General features: G+C 45.2%; 1 protein-coding gene across 1 annotated transcript in view; it reads right to left on the bottom strand.

The window, feature by feature from the left end:
* The window catches only part of LOC123751234 (mucin-2), a 149,260-nt gene that overhangs the window by 13,502 nt on the left and 114,948 nt on the right, over positions 1-20,810 (bottom strand). The gene's annotated exons all lie outside the window — the stretch shown is intronic.

Raw genomic sequence — 20,810 nt, forward strand, 5'->3', positions numbered from 1 at the left:
GAGTTACACAGCTGTTACGGACTGCTTCCTGAGTGTGTGTGTGTGGGGTGAGAGAAAAAAAAAATTAGTTAGTAACAGTTGATTGACAGTTGAGAGGCGGGCCGAAAGAGCAGAGCTTAACCCTTGCAAGCACAACTAAGTGAATACAACTAGGTGAATACACACACTCGCACACTAGGGGTCTCGCGGCTGAGTGGACAGTGCTCTCGGGTCGTAGTCTTAAGGGCCCGGGTTCGATCCCCGGCAGAGGCAGAAACAAATGGGCTGAGTTTCTTTCACCCGAATCCACCTGTTCACCTAGCAGTAAATAGGTACCTGAGAGTTAGACAGCTGCTACGGGCTACTTACTGGGAATGTGTGAGTGTGTGTGTGTAAGGGAAATATATTTAGTAGACATAACAGAGGAAAAATAAATTGGTTTGAATGGCGGATTCCAAGAGCTAATAGCTCAATTCTGCAGATACAAATAGGAAATACACACACACACATACTCATACACACCTGTGTATAAGAAATCATTGGTAACAGGAGAACTGCCACAAATATGGAAGACGGCTAATGTAATCCTGATATACAAGAATCGGGATTCTTGTATATCGACAGACATGAGGCACTGAAGGCAAAAGTTAGGCCAGTGTCCCTAACTTGCTTACTGTGATTGGTGATGGAAAAGGTTGTGCGGAAAAAAACTAGTAAAACATTTGGAGCGAAAGAACTTTGTAACACATCATCGTCCTGGGTTCAGGGATGGTAAATCTTGCCTCATAAGATTAATTGAATTCTACGACCAGGCGACAAAAATCTGGCTAGACTGCCAAAAAGCCTTTGACACTGTACCACACAAGAGACTAGTGCGCAAGCTGGAAATGCAGGCAGGCGTGGGAGGGAAGGTTTTCCATTGGAAAAGAAAGTACCTAAGCAACAAAAGACAGCTGTGAGGGGGTGAGATTTCAGAGTGGAGAGATGTTACCAGCGAAGTACCACAGGGCTCTCTATTTGGACCCATCCTCTTGTTTCTGATATTTGTAAACGATCTTCCAGAAGGTATAAACTCGTTCCTCTCAATGTTTGCTGTGATGCACAAATTATGAGAAGAATCAAGACAGATAAAGATAGACAGAGATTACAGGGCGACCTGGACAAGGACAAACTGGAGAAATGGTCTAGAAAATGACTACTAAAGTTTAAATCATGAAAGTGTAAAGTAATGAAATTAGGCGAAGGCAGCGGGAGGCTAAACACAAGGTACCATCTGGGAGCTGAAATCCTGCAAGAGTCAAGTATATAAAAGATCTGGAGGTTGATATCACACCGAACCTGTCCTCAAAAGCCCACATCCAAAGAATTTCATCAGCGGCATATGCTAGATTGGCCAACACAAAAACTGGTTTTAAAAACTAGTATAGGAAATCATTCAGATCCTTATATACAACTTATGTCTGACCATTCCTGGAGTATGCAGCTCCAGCCTGGAGTCCATACCTAGGTAAATTACAAGAAGAAATTAGAGAAGATTCTAAGGTATGCCACCAGACTCGTCCCAGAACTGAGAGGTATGAGTTACGAGGAAAGGTTACGCAAACTAAACCTTACGTCCCTGGAAGACAGAAGAGTTAGGGGAGACATGATCAACACCTACAAAATTCTCAAAGGAAATGACATTGTGGACAAAGACGAACTATTTAGCATGGGGTCGAACACGAACAAGGGAAACACAACTAAATACCCAAATGAGCTATAGAGATATTAGAAATAATTTGTTCAGTGTCAGGGTAGCTGGAATGCATTAGACAATGATGTGGAAGAAGGTTGACGCCATACACAGTTTCAAATGTAGATTTGATAGAGCTCAATAGGCTCAGGAATCTGTACACAAGTTGATGGATAGTTGAGAGGCGGGACCAAAGAGCCGGAGCTCAACCCCCGCAAGCACAACTAGGTGAGTACGAGTTGTGTGTTTGCAGGGATTATACAACTAGTCCAGAGACACAACCACTTTCCCAAGAGAAAGTATAAACCAGTTATTTATTCTCGGAGTATAAATGTAGTCTGAGACAGAATACAGAGAAGCCTCTGTCCCCATGACGCTGTCCAGTAGCCGATTGCCGCAACGGTGACTGTCCAGTTCTCCCTTCCCACGGCACTGTCTGGCACCACGTGACCAGTATGGTGGCTCTCGGTGCCTCTGTCTCTGTACCTTTCTGTCTGTGACCTGTCATATGACCTCTATGTTCCTCTGTACCTCTCTATCTTTGTCTCTGTACCCCTCTGTCTCAAGGGGACACAGGTGGAAGCTGAGTACTAGAAATTCCCATCTTTCTAGTTTTAAAACATAGCATTGGGTCTTCACAGTGATGCAGTTGTGTGCTGTAACATATCCATGGTGTGATCCCGTCTGGATCTATGGCATCCATCCACCTCTTTACACTGTTCCTTGACTTATCCTGTACACTTTTTTTTTAAAGAAGAGAAAGCTGGACTAGACGGTAGAGCGACGGTCTCGCTTCATACAGATCGGCGTTCAATCCCCGACCGTCCAAGTGGTTGGGGCACCATTCCTACCCCTCCCCCTTCCCCTCCCATCCCAAATCCTTATCCTGATCCCTTCCAAGTGCTATATAGTCGCAATGGCATGGCGCTTTTCCTCTGATAATTCCCTCCCTCCTGTACACTTCTGCTCCGGTTAGCATTCCTTCTACAAGTGACCGTTCTCTTAGAGCTCTCCAGCGCTTTATAGTATCTTATGTACGAAGGGAAAAGCTATGAGCCTGATCAAATGAGTGTGATGTTTGTTTTTTTATGTTGGTATATAGACGTACGAGACCGCAGGCGTCAGTGTCTGTCAGTGACGACTTCAGTCCGCTTGCTGTGTCATCCTTGCTGCTCAGTTTTATTTGCATGACAAGGGTCGAACATTGTGTTGCATGACAAGGGTCGAGCATTGTGATAGATTTCCCTTTTGATATTTCATTTCGCCGGATATTTTTTTTTTCTTTTTAACCTTTGTTGTGGAAATTTAATTGTTTTTTTTATCGGGACCGTAAATAATGAACTCTGCAATGTGAGCCTGTCAAGTCTCTTCCTCTTGTTGTAGGAGCCTGTCAAGTCTCTTCCTCTTGTTGTAGGAGCCTGTCAAGTCTCTTCCTCTTGTTGTAGGAGCCTGTCAAGTCTCTTCCTCTTGTTGTAGGAGCCTGTCAAGTCTCTTCCTCTTGTTGTGGGAGCCTGTCAAGTCTCTTCCTCTTGTTGTAGGAGCCTGTCAAGTCTCTTCCTCTTGTTGTAGGAGCCTGTCAAGTCTCTTCCTCTTGTTGTGGGAGCCTGTCAAGTCTCTTCCTCTTGTTGTAGGAGCCTGTAAGGTCTCTCACTCTTGTTGTAGGAGCCTGTCAGGTCTCTTCCTCTTGTTGTAGGAGCCTGTCAAGTCTCTTCCTCTTGTTGTAGGAGCCTGTCAAGTCTCTTCCTCTTGTTGTGGGAGCCTGTCAAGTCTCTCCCTCTTGTTGTAGGAGCCTGTCAAGTCTCTTCCTCTTGTTGTAGGAGCCTGTCAGGTCTCTTCCTCTTGTTGTAGGAGCCTGTCAGGTCTCTTCCTCTTGTTGTAGGAGCCTGTCAAGTCTCTTCCTCTTGTTGTAGGAGCCTGTCAGGTCTCTTCCTCTTGTTGTAGGAGCCTGTCAAGTCTCTTCCTCTTGTTGTAGGAGCCTGTCAAGTCTCTTCCTCTTGTTGTGGGAGCCTGTCAAGTCTCTTCCTCTTGTTGTAGGAGCCTGTCAAGTCTCTTCCTCTTGTTGTGGGAGCCTGTCAAGTCTCTTCCTCTTGTTGTGGGAGCCTGTCAAGTCTCTTCCTCTTGTTGTGGGAGCCTGTCAAGTCTCTTCCTCTTGTTGTAGGAGCCTGTCAAGTCTCTTCCTCTTGTTGTGGGAGCCTGTCAGGTCTCTTCCTCTTGTTGTGGGAGCCTGTCAAGTCTCTTCCTCTTGTTGTAGGAGCCTGTCAAGTCTCTTCCTCTTGTTGTGGGAGCCTGTCAAGTCTCTTCCTCTTGTTGTGGGAGCCTGTCAAGTCTCTTCCTCTTGTTGTGGGAGCCTGTCAAGTCTCTTCCTCTTGTTGTGGGAGCCTGTCAAGTCTCTTCCTCTTGTTGTGGGAGCCTGTCAAGTCTCTTCCTCTTGTTGTGGGAGCCTGTCAAGTCTCTTCCTCTTGTTGTGGGAGCCTGTCAAGTCTCTTCCTCTTGTTGTGGGAGCCTGTCAAGTCTCTTCCTCTTGTTGTGGGAGCCTGTAAGGCTCTCACTCTTGTTGTAGGAGCCTGTTATGTCTCTCCCTCTTGTTGTAGGAGCCTGTTATGTCTCTCCCTCTTGTTGTAGGAGCCTGTTATGTCTCTCCCTCTTGTTGTAGGAGCCTGTCAGGTCTCTCACTCTTGTTGTAGGAGCCTGTCAAGTCTCTTCCTCTTGTTGTAGGAGCCTGTCAGGTCTCTTCCTCTTGTTGTAGGAGCCTGTCAAGTCTCTTCCTCTTGTTGTGGGAGCCTCTCAGGTCTCTCCCTCTTGTTGTAGGCCTCCCAGGTCTCTTCCTCTTGTTGTAGGCCTCCCAGGTCTCTTCCTCTTGTTGTAGGCCTCCCAGGTCTCTTCCTCTTGTTGTAGGCCTCCCAGGTCTCTTCCTCTTGTTGTAGGCCTCCCAGGTCTCTTCCTCTTGTTGTAGGCCTCCCAGGTCTCTTCCTCTTGTTGTAGGAGCCTCCCAGGTCTCTTCCTCTTGTTGTGGGAGCCTCCCAGGTCTCTTTCTCTTGTTGTGGGAGCCTGCCAGGTCTCTTCCTCTTGTTGTAGGAGCCTATCAGGTCTCTTCCTCTTGTTGTGGGAGCCTGTCAGGTCTCTTCCTCTTGTTGTGGGAGCCTCCCAGGTCTCTTTCTCTTGTTGTGGGAGCCTGTCAGGTCTCTTCCTCTTGTTGTGGGAGCCTGTCAGGTCTCTTCCTCTTGTTGTAGGCCTCCCAGGTCTCTTCCTCTTGTTGTGGGAGCCTCCCAGGTCTCTTCCTCTTGTTGTGGGAACCTCCCAGGTCTCTTCCTCTTGTTGTAGGAGCCTCCCAGGTCTCTTCCTCTTGTTGTAGGAGTCTCTCAGGTCTCTTCCGTGTTGTGGGTAGCATTGATGTCTCTTCCTCGGTGTATTAGTGACTGTGAGGCCGCCTCCTGGTTCGTTTCCCAACTACCAGTTTCTTTCTTAGTCGTTACCCTTACGTCATAAAAGTTTATTTAAACCACATCAAAATCATATCAATATAAATTTTTCGTAAATTTAACACTTAAAGTGTATAACTAGCTGCCTAGAAAAGTATCCAGATTTTTAGATATGACTAAATTGTAAAACTCGCGCCATTTTGTCAGTAGCGCTAATATGTTATTCCCTCCAAAAATGTTTGTTAAAAGCAAGGTAAGAGTTTGCAGTCTGAGTGGTGACTCGTATATTTAGATGTGAACATTGTCCGTGCTGTCCAGTGGGTCAAGGGAACTCTTGCGCCTTTCTATGACCTCGCCAGTCTTATATTTTTTTTCAAGTTCTGCATAAACAGATTTGCATGTCCCGCAGTCGAAGGATTTAGTAGGATCTACGAGTCTTCATGTTGGCGTAATAGGACTCATGAGCCCCGGAGGTGGTACAGTTGGGCGAGAATGTGTTCTATACATGCTCAACCATGTGTCTAGAATGTATCATAAAGGAGCTCAATTGTAAGACGGGGATGAGTCGTCAAGGAGCTCGACCATGTGTCTAAAATATATCACAAAGAAACTCAACTGTAAGACGAGAATGTATCATAGAGGAACTCGACATTCTGACACTGTCAAGAATGTGTCACAGAGGAGCTCAACGGTGTGTCAATGATGTGTTGTGTACTAGTAACGTTGGTCAATGTACTTAATAGTTGAGGTTATCTCACCCACCAACAGTAGTTGAAAATACCATTTGGACCAGGAAGGTCTGCTCGTCTGAGGACCAATGCCACTGAGTGTGCACAAGGGGATCGAACACCGGGGGAACAGCAGACCACCTGGCTGCCTGTGTAAGTGCAATTCTTGAACACGTGTTCGTGGAGTACCTGGAGCACCTTTGTGTAAGTTGTTACAGGTACTCCACGGCGGTGTACAGGTACACAGCCGTCCCTAATTGACCAGGGACGTGTAGACCAGCGACGCTAGTTGGCCCGAGACGTGTACAGTGAAGACCTGAACCAGGGCACTACATACCCCTGAAGGCACAATACGCAAAACCAGTTCTGACTAAGAATTTGCTTTTAGATAAGACTTGATGAGGCTCGCTTTAATACTCTTTGATTCGATTTTCCTCATTTTCTGCTTCACGGGAGTCGAGCAAAACATGCAGTGATCCGAAAAAAAATGTATAAATGAATTTTTAAAAATCCAAAAGAATCCAAATACAATGATTCGCTTTATGTATATTCTGACACAGCTCAACCCTCACTGCAGCTCTCCCCCTTCCTGGAGCGCAAGCTCATAGCGCAGACTTACAGCGCAGACTTACAGCGCAGGCTCACAGCGCATTCCCCCATAGTACACCCCATTATCGCAGCCCTACAGGCCAAGGCGCACAAAGCAGGCCGGACTCTTAGGATACCTCTGCATGTAACCTTACAATGAGCAGCCCGCAATGAGAAGACAGACGCTAGCAACGAACCTTTAATCCGAATGTTTTCCAGCGCATCTATTGGCGCTGTCTCGCGCACTTCGCGAGTTGGACGCACAGTTTTGCTTTCGTTTTCCAACGAATAGAAACGTTTACTTTCGTTTTCGCTTTACAGTACGGGCGGTGCTGGAGCGTCAGGCGGAGAGGTCCAAGGATACGTTGGCAAGTGCTCGTCCGAAACACAATCGCAGTTTCAGGCCCTGCCAGCAGGTGTGTTTCAGGCCTGCCTGCCAGCACGTGTGTTTCAGGCCCTGCCAGCACGTGTGTTTCAGGCCTTACAGCACGTGTGTTTCAGGCCCTACCAGCACGTGTGTTTCAGGCCTTACAGCACGTGTGTTTCAGGCCCTACCAGCACGTGTGTTTCAGGCCTGCCTGCCAGCACGTGTGTTTCAGGCCCTGCCAGCACGTGTGTTTCAGGCCTTACAGCACGTGTGTTTCAGGCCCTACCAGCACGTGTGTTTCAGGCCATACAGCATGTGTGTTTCAGGCCCTGCCAGCACGTGTGTTTCAGGCCTTACAGCACGTGAGTTTCAGGCCCTACCAGCACGTGTGTTTCAGGCCATACAGCATGTGTGTTTCAGGCCATACAGCACGTGTGTTTCAGGCCCTGCCAGCACGTGTGTTTGAGGCCATACAGCACGTGTGTTTCAGGCCCTACCAGCACGTGTGTTTCAGGCCATACAGGTGTGTTTCAGGCCATACAGCACGTGTGTTTCAGGCCCTACCAGCACGTGTGTTTCAGGCCATACAGCATGTGTGTTTCAGGCCATACAGCACGTGTGTTTCAGGCCCTACCAGCACGTGTGTTTCAGGCCATACCAGCACGTGTGTTTCAGGCCATACAGCACGTGTGTTTCAGGCCCTGCCAGCACGTGTGTTTGAGGCCATACAGCACGTGTGTTTCAGGCCCTACCAGCACGTGTGTTTCAGGCCATACAGGTGTGTTTCAGGCCATACAGCACGTGTGTTTCAGGCCCTACCAGCACGTGTGTTTCAGGCCATACAGCATGTGTGTTTCAGGCCATACAGCACGTGTGTTTCAGGCCCTACCAGCACGTGTATTTCAGGCCATACAGCACGTGTGTTTCAGGCCCTACCAGCACGTGTGTTTCAGGCCATACAGGTGTGTTTCAGGCCATACAGCACGTGTGTTTCAGGCCCTACCAGCACGTGTGTTTCAGGCCATACAGCATATGTGTTTCAGGCCATACAGCACGTGTGTTTCAGGCCCTACCAGCACGTGTGTTTCAGGCCCTGCCAGCACGTGTGTTTGAGGCCATACAGCACGTGTGTTTCAGGCCCTACCAGCTCGTGTGTTTCAGGCCATACAGCATGTGTGTTTCAGGCCATACAGCATGTGTGTTTCAGGCCATACAGCACGTGTGTTTCAGGTCATGCAGTACGTGTGTTTCAGACCATACAGCACGTGTGTTTCAGACCATACAGCACGTGTGTTTCTGGCCATACAGCACGTGTGTTTCAGACCATACAGAACGTGTGTTTCAGGCCATACAGCATGTGTGTTTCAGGCCATACAGCACGTGTGTTTCAGGCCCTGCCAGCACGTGTGTTTCAGGCCCTGCCAGCACGTGTGTTTCAGGCCTTACAGCACGTGTGTTTCAGGCCCTGCCAGCACGTATGTTTCAGGCCTTCCTGCTAGGACGTGTGTTTTAGGAGCTTGTCACCATATGTGTTTCAGGGAGACTTGCAACACATATGTGCCAGAGAGAGTGCCAGGACATGTGTGTGTCAGGATTTATTAATAGCCAGGAACATATGCCTCAGAGGAATTTGCAGCAGGTGTGTTGGGGGATACTGCCACAGCAGGTGTGTGTATCAGGGGTTAGCGGCAGCAGGTCTGTGTATCAGGGGGTAGTGACAGCAGGTGTGTGTATCAGGGGTTAGCGGCAGCAGGTCTGTGTATCAGGGGTTAGTGGCAGCAGGTGTGTGTATCAGGGGGTACTGGGAGCAGGTGTGTGCATCAGGGGTTAGTGGCAGCAGGTGTGTGTATCAGGGGATAGTGACAGCAGGTGTGTGAGGTTGCCTGTACACCATTAAGAATGCCATGCAGATGCTGACCCTCAGCATTTTATTATGCTGTTGGTGAAGCCTCAATGCAGGCACGTGCAACCTAACTGTTAACTGGCTACAGCAAGACAAGTGTTCTACACTGTCTCTCTCTCTCTCTGTCTCTCTCTCTCTCTCTCTCTCTCTCTCTGTCTCTCTCTCTCTCTCTCTCTCTCTCTCTCTCTCTCTCTCTCTCTCTCTCTCTCTCTCTCTCTCTCTCTCTCTCTCTCTCTCTCTCTCTCTGTTTTACCCTCGTCTAAGACTAGGATAAATTAGGGCTATCAATTAAGGGACCTAGTGAAGCTGCAATCAAGAGCTGTTATCATACCTCAGCTCATCTGAAGCCTGTCCCTAGAGACTCATTAATTTCATTTAAACATTTAAATTAAATAAATAGGAATATATTTAATTTATTCCTAATGGAGTAAACTTTATTTGGATTTAAGTAACAGTCATACAAGGAACAGGATAAGCCAGCAGCCAGAGCCTTCATGTGATCTTTTGATTTAATCTAACGAGTATCAGCCTGTGGAGTGAACCTATTCCAGATGCGGGCAGTCTAGGAATGAATGATCGCTGATGTGGTGACGTTCTTGGGAAAGGCAATTCCAGCATGAGACTCTTCATGGCTGAGAGCCTTGCGTTATGGGTATCAACTATTGGTTGTCAGCGAAGTTGGGCCAGGTGCAGAACTTTGAGAATGTTGGCCTTGTATATGACAGTAAGTCCACTAACATCTCGACGATGTTGGAGGCTCTGAAGCTCAGATCAGTCTAACCAGACTAGATCAAGACTAGAGATGAGCCTTTTCGCTCGATTCTGTACGTTGTCTAAAATTCTGATGAACGATGGAGGGCAGGTGAGAGGTGCATACTTGAGATGGGAGCGAACTTGTGCTTCATATAAGGTTTTGCAGCCGCTGCTGTCGAGAAGGTAGGAGATGCGCCGTAGGGCTGTAAGTTTCCTGGCTGCCTTGCGGGCTAGGTTAAGTACGTCGCTCTTCATTGTCATTGAAGAGTCGAATTTCCTTCCCAATATGTCCATTTCCTCTCTGAACTCTAGATTTTTGTCACCCATTTGCACGCCTGTCCAATTTTCAATAACCATTCTAGTTATCATCATCGTCTGTGTTTTCTCAGCCGCAAATGTGACCTGCCATCTCTTTCCTAGGAAGAAATCGATGATTGATGACCCTTATAGCCGTTGGTATTTCTTCTTTTTCAGATGTCAATGTGAGAGTACAGTCATCATCATAGGCTTGAGCTTCAGGAATGAGGTGTAGTAGATCACTGAAATAGATATCCCACAGCGGAGGGCTAAGCACGCTCTCCTGTGGTACGCCGGCACCAGCTGAGTGACTTTTCGGATTCTACTCCATTGAAGAATACTCTTAGAGTCCTTTCTTGAAGGTAGACCCTTATTAGCTCTAAAACAGAGCCAATGACACCTAGTTCTTGGAGCTTAGCTACTAATCCAGAGTTCCAGGCCGGATCAAAGGCCCCTCGCTGTGTTCAGAGCAACAACATAGCTTATATGTGGTTGTACTCATCTTATACTCTTCCAGTGACTATTGGTACTTAGAGAAGAGATTGAGTAAGAGGTCAACAAGAGATCGACCGTTGCCAAAAAAATAAATCATTTCCTGAGAGATTAACGTCTCAAGAACCTTACCAGTAATTGAAGGCAGTGACACTGGTCTATATAGTTCCCAGCGACTGAACGGCTCGGCTTAGTGTGTACTGGTACAGCATCTGCCTTCATCCACAGGGAGGACCAAGCTCCTGCAGCTAGGCAGAGTGGGAAGAGGTGTGTGAGAGAGAGAGGGTGGAGCTAGCAGGTCAGCGCAGCTGCGTAATAGTCTTGGGCTGACTTATCTGGCCCCACAGCCTCTCCTGTGCCCAGGGTTTACAGAAAATGATAAATTGATCTCTCTCTCTCTCTCTCTCTCTCTCTCTCTCTCTCTCTCTCTCTCTCTCTCTCTCTCTCTCTCTCTCTCTCTCTCTCTCTCTCTCTCTTACACACACAGGTGAGTACAAAGGTGGGCTACAAGTGTGGGGGCTGGCTGAATATTTCTCCAATTAGGAATTTGCAGATCAAAGGATAATAATTAACAAAATACATCATACAGTTAACTATAACAAGGCGTTTTGTTTGACGAGATATCTTTGGATCTTAGACAATATCTCTGCCCCGAAGGGAGGTGGTAGGCGTGGCCTAAGGGAAGGGCGTGGTCAAAGGGAAGGGCGTGGCCACTGAGAAGGGGAAGGGCATATTCCTCAGGGAGAGAGAGTGGGTCGTGTGGCTATAAGGGAGAGAAATGGTGTAGTGATTATATGGGAGATGAGGCGTGATCATTACTACAACCTGCTTACCTCTCTCTCTCTCTCTCTCTCTCTCTCTCTCTCTCTCTCTCTCACTCTCTCTCTCACTCTCTCTCTCTCTCTCTCTCTCTCTCTCTCTCTCTCTCTCTCTCTCTCTCTCTCTCTCTCACTCTCTCTCTCACTCTCTCTCTCTCTCTCTCTCTCTCTCTCTCTCTCTCTCTCTCTCTCTCTCTCTCTCTCCCTCCCTCTCTCCAACGTCGTACTAGAGGCAACAATATGACTCAATACTCTTGAGCGAGGAAGTTGAGTGACCTGGTTAGCCTCTCCCCCCCCCCCCACAACCAGGTCAATATTATCATGGTGTTTTAACCTCTGACGGGCAGCTCTTGTTATGCTAGTAGGAGGCCCAAGAGAATATATATATATATATATATATATATATATATATATATATATATATATATATATATATATATATATATATATATATATATATATATATATATATATACATATATCTTCCCAATACATCATGTATGCCCTTATGTATCCTGAATATCCCTGACAATATCTTTCAGGGATCAACAACTTAGCTTTCACTTTTCACTGATTAACGTTTCGCTCCCGTCCAGCAGGACGGGCTACACCTGACACCCGTCTTACAGGACAGCCTACACCTGGCCCGTCCTGTCAGGCCAGGTGTCTGTCCCCAAGTGCGTCTTGAAAGACGCACTTCGCCAGACATCCTACACCTGACTACCGTCCTACAGGACCCCATACACCTGACTACCGTCCCACAGGACCCCATACACCTGACTACCCTCTCATAAGACACCCTACACCTGGCTACCGTCCCACAGGACCCCATACACCTGACTACCCTCTCACAAGACACCCTACACCTGCCTATCGTCACACAGGACCCCATACACCTGACTACCCTCTCACAAGACACCCTACACCTGACTACCCTCTCACAAGACACCCTACACCTGACTACCCTCTCACAAGACACCCATACACCTGACTACCCTCTCACAAGACACCCTACACCTGACTACCCTCTCACAAGACACCCATACACCTGACTACCCTCTCACAAGACACCCTACACCTGACTACCCTCTCACAAGACACCCTACACCTGACTACCCTTTCACAGGATACCATAGACCTGACTATAATCTGCAAAAACACGCCTCTAGTTATTTCAAAGCAAATCAATTTACTCCCATTCACTATTCCTTTCACTTTATCTCAAGGAAAACACTTTCTCCGTCTCGCTCTTTTCAGTCTTTCGCAAGACGTGTGATCCTCACCCTCCCTGCTCTACCATAGGTCTTTTCTGCCACCTTAACTCAGTCTTTCACTATGTCAATCAGTTTCCTTCAACACGTCTTTCTCCGACTCTTGTCTGGGTACACAGTCTGTTTTTCTAAGATTTCCCAACGTCAAGAAGACTGTCGTACTAAAGTGCCCTTATATCCTAATCTATCGGAGGTGTCAAAGCCGAAAACGGGACAGTATATGTCAGTTTCGCGAGTCGCTACCATTGTTATAGTACGGCGATTTGTTTTCGAGGGGGTTTTAGGTGGAGTATACGTCAAAATGTGATGTTCTGTTAGGAGGACGGGCTGTGGTGTGCAGTCTGGACTGCTGCTAGCTCTCTGTTTAAGGTACCTCGTATCTGGTATGCCTTCTCGGCTGGCTGGCTGGCTGGCTACTATCCCTACTCACTGGCAGTCACGAGTACTCCTGTAAATACTCCTGTAACTACTCCTGTAAGTACAAGTACGTCTTTGCCGAGGCTTTGTAGAATTTCCCCGGGTCCTGTTACTGCCATGACGTCGACAGACATCTTGGGGGGTTGCTATATTCGTCTCCTCTCATGCAATGGATGTTATTTTATGCAAGATTATATTAATGTGTACTTAAATGTAGTAGACAAAGCATTATAAATGTGATTATTTGGGCATACTGTTGCTTATTATTACAAAATATATTATAACACACACATACACACACACACACACACACACACACACACACACACATACACACACATACACACACACACACATACACACACACACACACACACACACACACACACACACACACACACACATACACACACACACACACACACACACACACACACACACACACACACACACTTACTCACCCAAGCCAACACCCACGCACATGAACCCGTTGGCAAGCAACACACGGACCTAATTAAGGGGAATGTGAAAACAATAAAAGTCCAGCAACATTCACCAAGAGAGGGATGCTCACTAGCCTTGACCCAACCAGGGGCTTCCCTGGCAGCCTAACACTCATTCCACACACACACACACACACACACACACACACACACACACACACACACACACACACACACACACACAACTTTAACGCTGAGTGAGGATTCTACGTTTCAAAGGAGGATCTATAATGTATTGATGAACCAAAGTCATTGTATGGTTGTGTAATGTGATAATGAAGAGGATAGTGAGGAAAGGTGGTTGACTTTGAGGTGTATGTAGCATCACTGTCCTGCTGGTTGTCGCCAAGCCTTGTGGCAGACCTTCTGACGCCACTACACAAGGGTTATATAATAGGTTCGATGGGATAATAGTGTCAAGTCACTCGCTGTTCTTATCAGGAGGTTGAGATGATGTTTTTTGGTACACTCCTCCATGTCCCGAGGGTGTAAACTCACACACCCTCATGCCCCGAGGATGTAAACTTACACACCCTCACGCCCCGAGGGTGTAAACTCACACACCCTCATGCCCCGAGGATGTAAACTCACACACCCTCACGCCCCGAGGATGTAAACTCACACACCCCTCACGCCCCGATGATGTAAACTCACACACCCTCACGCCCCGAGAGTGTAAACTCACACACCCTCATGCCCCGAGGATGTAAACTCGCACACCCTCACGCCCCGAGGGTGTAAACTCACACACCCTCACGCCCCGAGGGTGTAAACTCACACACCTTCACACCCCGATGATGTAAACTCACACACCCTCACGCCCCGAGAGTGTAAACTCACACACCCTCACGCCCCGAGGGTGTAAACTCACACACCTTCACACCCCGAGGATGTAAACTCACACTCCCTCACGCCCCCCTTGCGTTAATGAATGCTGATGATGTATTGTATAAGTAATGATTATAATTAGTATATAAAACATCCTGTCCTACATAAATAGTGTTCGTGGCATTATTTTTAAGTAATGTGATTAATATGTGCGTTTACAAAGGTGAAATGTAATTCTCACCAGCTTACACACACCCTGTATGCATACACACACACACACACACACACACACACACACACACACACACACACACACACACACACACACACACACACACACACACATATTCGTTTGCCTTGTTCGGGTAGAATGTAGACTCAGTAGTCGCTTCTGTATATATTTATTGACTGAGATAGCAAGGTAAATATCTGCCTAGCCGAGGTCCTTCTACTCTGAGTCTGTGAGGATAACTGAGGCTGCTGGGAGCATGCTTGATGCTCCTCTGTCTGGCATGACGTCAGAGGCCTACTTGCCTGTGATTGGTTACATTTCAACTGACAGAATTTGAGTATAACACCGCTCGGACACGCTACCAAGTCGACGTCCCTTGTCGACAAGCTCTGGCTAGCTATATAGTTACAATGATACTGAAAGGACCTCGGTGGCATACAATAATGGCTTACATGTGAAATTTGCATAATAAAACATTGAAAGAAGATCAGGTGTGCGTAATACAAACAACTCGGCATATATGCACCAAAAAAAAAAATTCATCATAATAGGTGAAAATCATGGTAACAATGCTTTGATTAAATCAGAGTATTAAGAACATGTGTATGTCTACTGATCAGATATGAACAATACAACCCAAGGTATTGCCTAAACAAAATTATTAACATGTGTCAATGGCATGTGCTTGAAAACCATACAAAATTAAACAATTATTACATTAATAGAACAAAGTTCTGACCTAACAACCACAATTGAATTTCAAGATAGATAATTTTTTTTTTTCTCTTTTTTTTTTTTTTCGAAATATACAATATATTTACAAGACCAATGTACAATATATATAATGTGCAATATATTTACAAGCATATACAAGACCTGGATCAAGAAGACTAACATCTGCGTGATAGCAGTCAGGATTCACTGGCCTCAATGTGGTTGCTAGAACAATAATAACTCTTATGACAAGCACTGTAAAAATACAAATGGTAGTAGACTTAACAATGGCATCTAATTCATAACAAAATAAAGTTGAGAAAAACTATACATTATATATAATGGTAATAATAAGACACATGTGGTAGAAATACTGCAATTGAGTTTTTTTTTTTTTTTTTTTTTCAAAACAAACAGAATAACTACAGAGTGCATTCAATTATAAATTCTGCGGATATCTACACCTAGCTCATCCAGAGCACTATACAACTCTGGCTCTGACTGAAGGTCCGGAACAGATGAAACTTCATGTGACAAACTATCATCTTGAGAGATATCCTCGTTAACATCTAGCCAATGGACATGTGGTGAGTGCACGGTTGAAACGAGAGGTCTAGATCTAAGATTATAATTGCTAGTATGGGGTTGCTGAACATCAAGTGGTCTGTCAACCACAGAAGGTGGTGTCCGAGTAGGAGTATCTGTCTGGGTAAGTTCATTGTCATCTTCCTCATCAGTCTCGTCAACAGTCATTTTAGCTAACTTCATGTGGTCTAAATGTTCATTTATATACTCTCCTGTTAACAAGTTCTTAAGTCTGTATTTGTTACCTTTAATAAGCTCGATTACCTTATATGGACCCAAAAATTTCTTAGTTAACTTGTACATAGGACCAGACCTGTGTTGGTTAAGTATCATTACTACAGATCCAATAGTTATTTTATTGGGTTTAGCTCGTGCATTCCTTGCTAGAGTGAACTCAGCTGTTGCTTTGGACAGTTGTTCTCGTATTTTCTTGAATACTAGTTGCATTTGTCTACGCTTCACTTGAACAAAATCATCTACGTTATATAAGGGAGTAGGAGGTACGTTAATCAATTCATTAGGGAGGATCTTATCTGTACCATAAAGAATAGCGTGAGGTGTGTCACCAGTAGAAACATTAATTGAAGAATTTATAGCACACTGAATTAAGGGTATAAAATCATCCCAATTGTTGTTATCAAAATTCAACGTGACTCTCAAGGCATCTAACACTTTCCTGTTAGTACGTTCAGCTAGTCCATTACTTGCCGGATGATAAGGCATAATACTACATTTTTTGATGTTATATAAATCACACAAGCTAGTTAGAATACTATTACTGAATTCTGGTCCATTATCTGAAAGGATTACTTTAGGCATACTATATCTACAAATTATTTGGTCATGGAATGCGCTGGCTATGGTTTCTGCTGTTTTGTTCGGGATAGGAACTAGTTCGCAAAACCGTGAAAAATTATCAACCATTACAAGCAAATGTTTGTTCCCTTTCTCTGTTTCCGCAAAATTTGTCAATAAATCCATCGATATTCGTTCCCAAGGAGCTTTAGTTGCTGGGTACACCTGAATTGGATTAGGCCCTGAAACATGTCCCTTGTGCTGTAAACAAGTTAAACATCTGTCAACATAATGAGCAATCTCCTTAGCCATTTTTGGCCAAAAATATTTCAATCGACCTTGTTGGAGTGTACGATCCTTTCCTGGATGTGCACTTGCAGGAGCATCATGGATAATTTTTAACACAGTTGGTACCAAGACAGCTGGAACAACTAACTGACAACATTTCCTCGGGGCTGTCCCTAGCTTTACTACTCTACACAGTAAATTGTCCAACATAACTAGTTCTTTCAATGGTACTGGCGGTTTATGAATCGGGCGAGTGTCTTGCTTAGTCAAAAATTTAATGACGGGTGCCCATATGGGGTCTTGTCTTTGTTCCGTTTCTACTACTGTAGCATCTAATGCTGGGTAATTTAACTGAATCGCAGCTACGTGTCGAGAAAACGCATCGGCTACAACATTTTGCTTTCCTGGAATATATCCAAATGTGGGATTGAATTCTTGAATTGTGAGCAAATATCTAGCAAACTTTCCAACTGGATTCTTATTTTTGAACAAGGGAATTAATGGTTGGTGATCTGTAAGAACATGAACTGGGTAATTATAAATTGTATCCTTGAAATGTTTAAGTGCCCAAACAACTGCCAAGGCTTCTCGTTCTGTTGCACTATAATTTTTCTCTTCTTTGGATAATGTGCGGCTAGCATAAGCTATTGCGTGATCTCTGTGACCTTCTGTTTGAAGTAATGCAGCACCTAAACCTATGTCACTAGCATCTGTAACCAACGTAAAAGGTTTAGAAAAATCTGGGTACCTAAGGACAGGTGACGAAATCAAGGCTGCTTTGAGTTTTTTGAATGATTGATCCTGGGCCTCTCCCCAAACAAAGGGTTCATCTTTTCTTTGCAACTTGTAAAGCGGAGCGGCTATAATAGAGAATCCAGCAATAAATGAACGATAAAATCCTACAAGACCTGTGAACTGTCTTACGGCTTCTGCGGTACGAGGTGTTGGAAAATCACGGGCAGCGATAATTTTTGATTCATTCAATGTAATACCTGAAGGTGTAACTGTATGACCTAGGAAATTAATCTTTTGCTTTAAAAATGAACATTTTGCAAGCTTTATTTTTAAATTAGCTTCAGCGAGCTTTGCAAGTACTTTCTCAAGGTTCTGGAAATGAGTCTGAACATCTTGCGACATGATTATGAGATCATCAAGGTAAACTAGAAGTGTACTTCCTATCAATCTACGAAATAGATTTGTCATGAGCCGTGAAAAGGTTATTGGACTACTACGCAAACCAAACAGCATTCTTTTGAAATGAAAATGACCATTGGGAGTACTAAAGGCTGTCAATTGTTTACTTTCCTCATCAAGGGGGATTTGCCAGAATCCCTGCAACAAATCTAACGTTGAGAATACTCTGTTTCGACCAATACTTTGCAACAAATCATTGAGAACTGGAAGTGGGAAACGATCAGGTATTGTTACTCTGTTAAGCTTGCGATAATCGATTACAGGTCTCCAAGTCCCATCTCGTTTTGGTACAAGAATCAATGGAGCGTTCCATGGCGAATTACTCGATTCAATTACATCACTCTGTAACATTTCTTCTACAAGTCTATCTGCTTCTGCTCTCTGAGAATGGGGGAGTCGGTAAGCTGGTACATAAATAGGCGTAGTTCCTTGTTCAAGGGGAATTTTATGTGTAATAAGAGGAGTGAGACCTAATTTTTCTCCTGGTAGAGCAACAACAGCTCTATTCTTGTTCAAAATTTTCAAAAGCTGAGCCACAGAGTCAGGAAAATCAGTAGGACTGAGGTGTTGCGCTTGCACCTCTGGCTGAGATCCCTGTTCTCCTGGTGTGAGTGTACAAACAGTATGATCCATGGAGACATCATCCACAACTCGCACCGGTAACGAGTAATGGGCAAAATCTACAACATGGGTACCAGACTGGAGATGGATATCGGCATTACTTGTGTTCGCGATAAAAAGTGAGACAGTACCATCCTGCACTGTGTGCCAGGAGGGTTCAACAAATGTACCATTCACTTTACATGTTTCACTTTCCGCAATCACATCCGACAACTCAGGCACTCCCTGAACCTTAACTCTTATTCTGGTGAGAGAATGAGGGTGTAGCACAGTGTCAGTAGCCGTGGAACCACTGACTTCAGAGATGGAAGCTGCCAGGCGAGCGAGACAACGAGAATCCGTTAGGGCGTCCCCTTCCAGAAAGTCCCGATACTCATTCTCCTTAACAACTGCACAACTACTATGCTTCAATCGAGTGCCTGTTTTCTCGGGTATGCTACCACGACAATGATCTGACAAACCTACGCTTGCAAGGCGGGTGTCAACAAAATTAACATAATCTGATTGAAGGTTGAACTCGTGGCCCTGTCGATACATGCTACACAAGGGTATGACATGGTCTTTGATACTTATGTTCCAACGATGGGGAAACAATGCAATATTTTCATCAATCATGGTGTACAGACCTAAGAGAATGTCTCCAGGAAAATGAATAATGTCAACAACTAAACATGTTATAGACAATGTGACATCATTGAACTTGAGTGGGAGGTCAATTTCACCCTGAACTTTTACTTTATTTCCTGAAATACCACTTAGAAAAGGTATGTGTGACTGTTTTAAAATAGTAGGGTGCTTACTTTCAATGTCTCTAAGAGCTGAGGGCTTGACAATATTAATTTTTGCACCTGAGTCAAGAAAAACTTTTAAAACTCTACCATGTACAATGGCTGATACAAGGGGACCATCACTTGAGACTGGACAAGTTACTATTTTTGACTTATGTTGTCTGGGATATCTGCGTCTTGTTTGTGTCAAATTTACTGTGGATCCGTCAACATCTACAACTGGCCTAGAGTCAGTGTCCTCCTCTGTCAAGTGTCCAAATCTATTTTGGGTAGCTACTGAATACACAGGGAGGGCACTAGGATTGGCTAGCTTGAATTGGTTAGCGGATGGCCTTGGGGGTTTCCCGACGACATGGAGTGAACATTCTGAGCTCCAGCATTCTGTGACTGAGCATTATAATTTGAAATTGCATTATAGCTGGGCTGGGAGTTGTAATTACGAGAGTTCTGATAATGTCTTGGACGCTGTGAGCCTCGCCAAGACTGACCATGGGAGTTACGAGGTGGAGATGTCCTTTGCCTAGCTCTACAATCCGCAGTGTGGTGACCAACTTGTTTATGGTACGTGCAATATGGAAGCCTAGAATGATTAGATTGATGAGGGGGCCGAGAGAATTGTCTAGGAGGTGATGATCTAGGGGCGGACCAACAGTCCCTTGCAAGGTGGTTACTCTTACCACAATGCCAACATGAGGGAGTGGATGGTTGTGGACTATGGCGTTTCGGCATTTTATGAGGCGGCGAATTTGACTGGGGGCTACGAGCATGGGTACGCTTCTGCGACCAAGAGTTTTGAGAATTTGTGGGAGGATGCTGAGAACTTGTAACTACATTTACAGCATCAGAGGGTGGCAACAGTTGAGCACTTCGGGGAGCTAGTTTATCTGCGGCATTGTTAATAGCCTCAAATACTTCACCAATTTCATGTTTAACACCAAAATTTTGTTGCTCAACGATTGGTTTTGTATGCTCGGGGGCAAAATGCATTAAAGTACCAAATGCTATCATTTTGGCCATAGCCTCAGGGGACAGATTATTGTCTTTATCTAACCAAGTTGAATTATTCATAGCAGAAACTAAGGCATACAGATACTGATCGAGACGGCTAGTAAACGCATTAAACGATTCACCAGGCTGCATGGTGGCATTGGCAATTTTCTTGACTAACCTATATGGGTCAAGGTCTCCTTTATTAACAAAGCGACGGCGAAAGAAATCCTTAAATTCAGGCCAAGACTGGAGGCTAACAATGGCTTTCTCATCAACAACAAAACGTGCATCACCTTTGGTTGTGTCCACGGCTGACCGTGCAATTGCTAAGTATTCGGCATCAGTAGGCTTAGAAAAACGTGCAACTGTTTTCGCTTCAACCTTACTAAACCATGATTCTAATAAACGCGATTCCCCAGCAAAAAGAGGAATAGCCATTTCCTGAGCTGATCTCTGGCCATTGGGACGAGCAACTGTTCCCATTGATTCTGAAGGGGTTTCAACAGTG

This window comes from Procambarus clarkii, chromosome 18 (assembly GCF_040958095.1).
Source record: "Procambarus clarkii isolate CNS0578487 chromosome 18, FALCON_Pclarkii_2.0, whole genome shotgun sequence".
Lineage (NCBI taxonomy): Eukaryota > Metazoa > Arthropoda > Malacostraca > Decapoda > Cambaridae > Procambarus > Procambarus clarkii.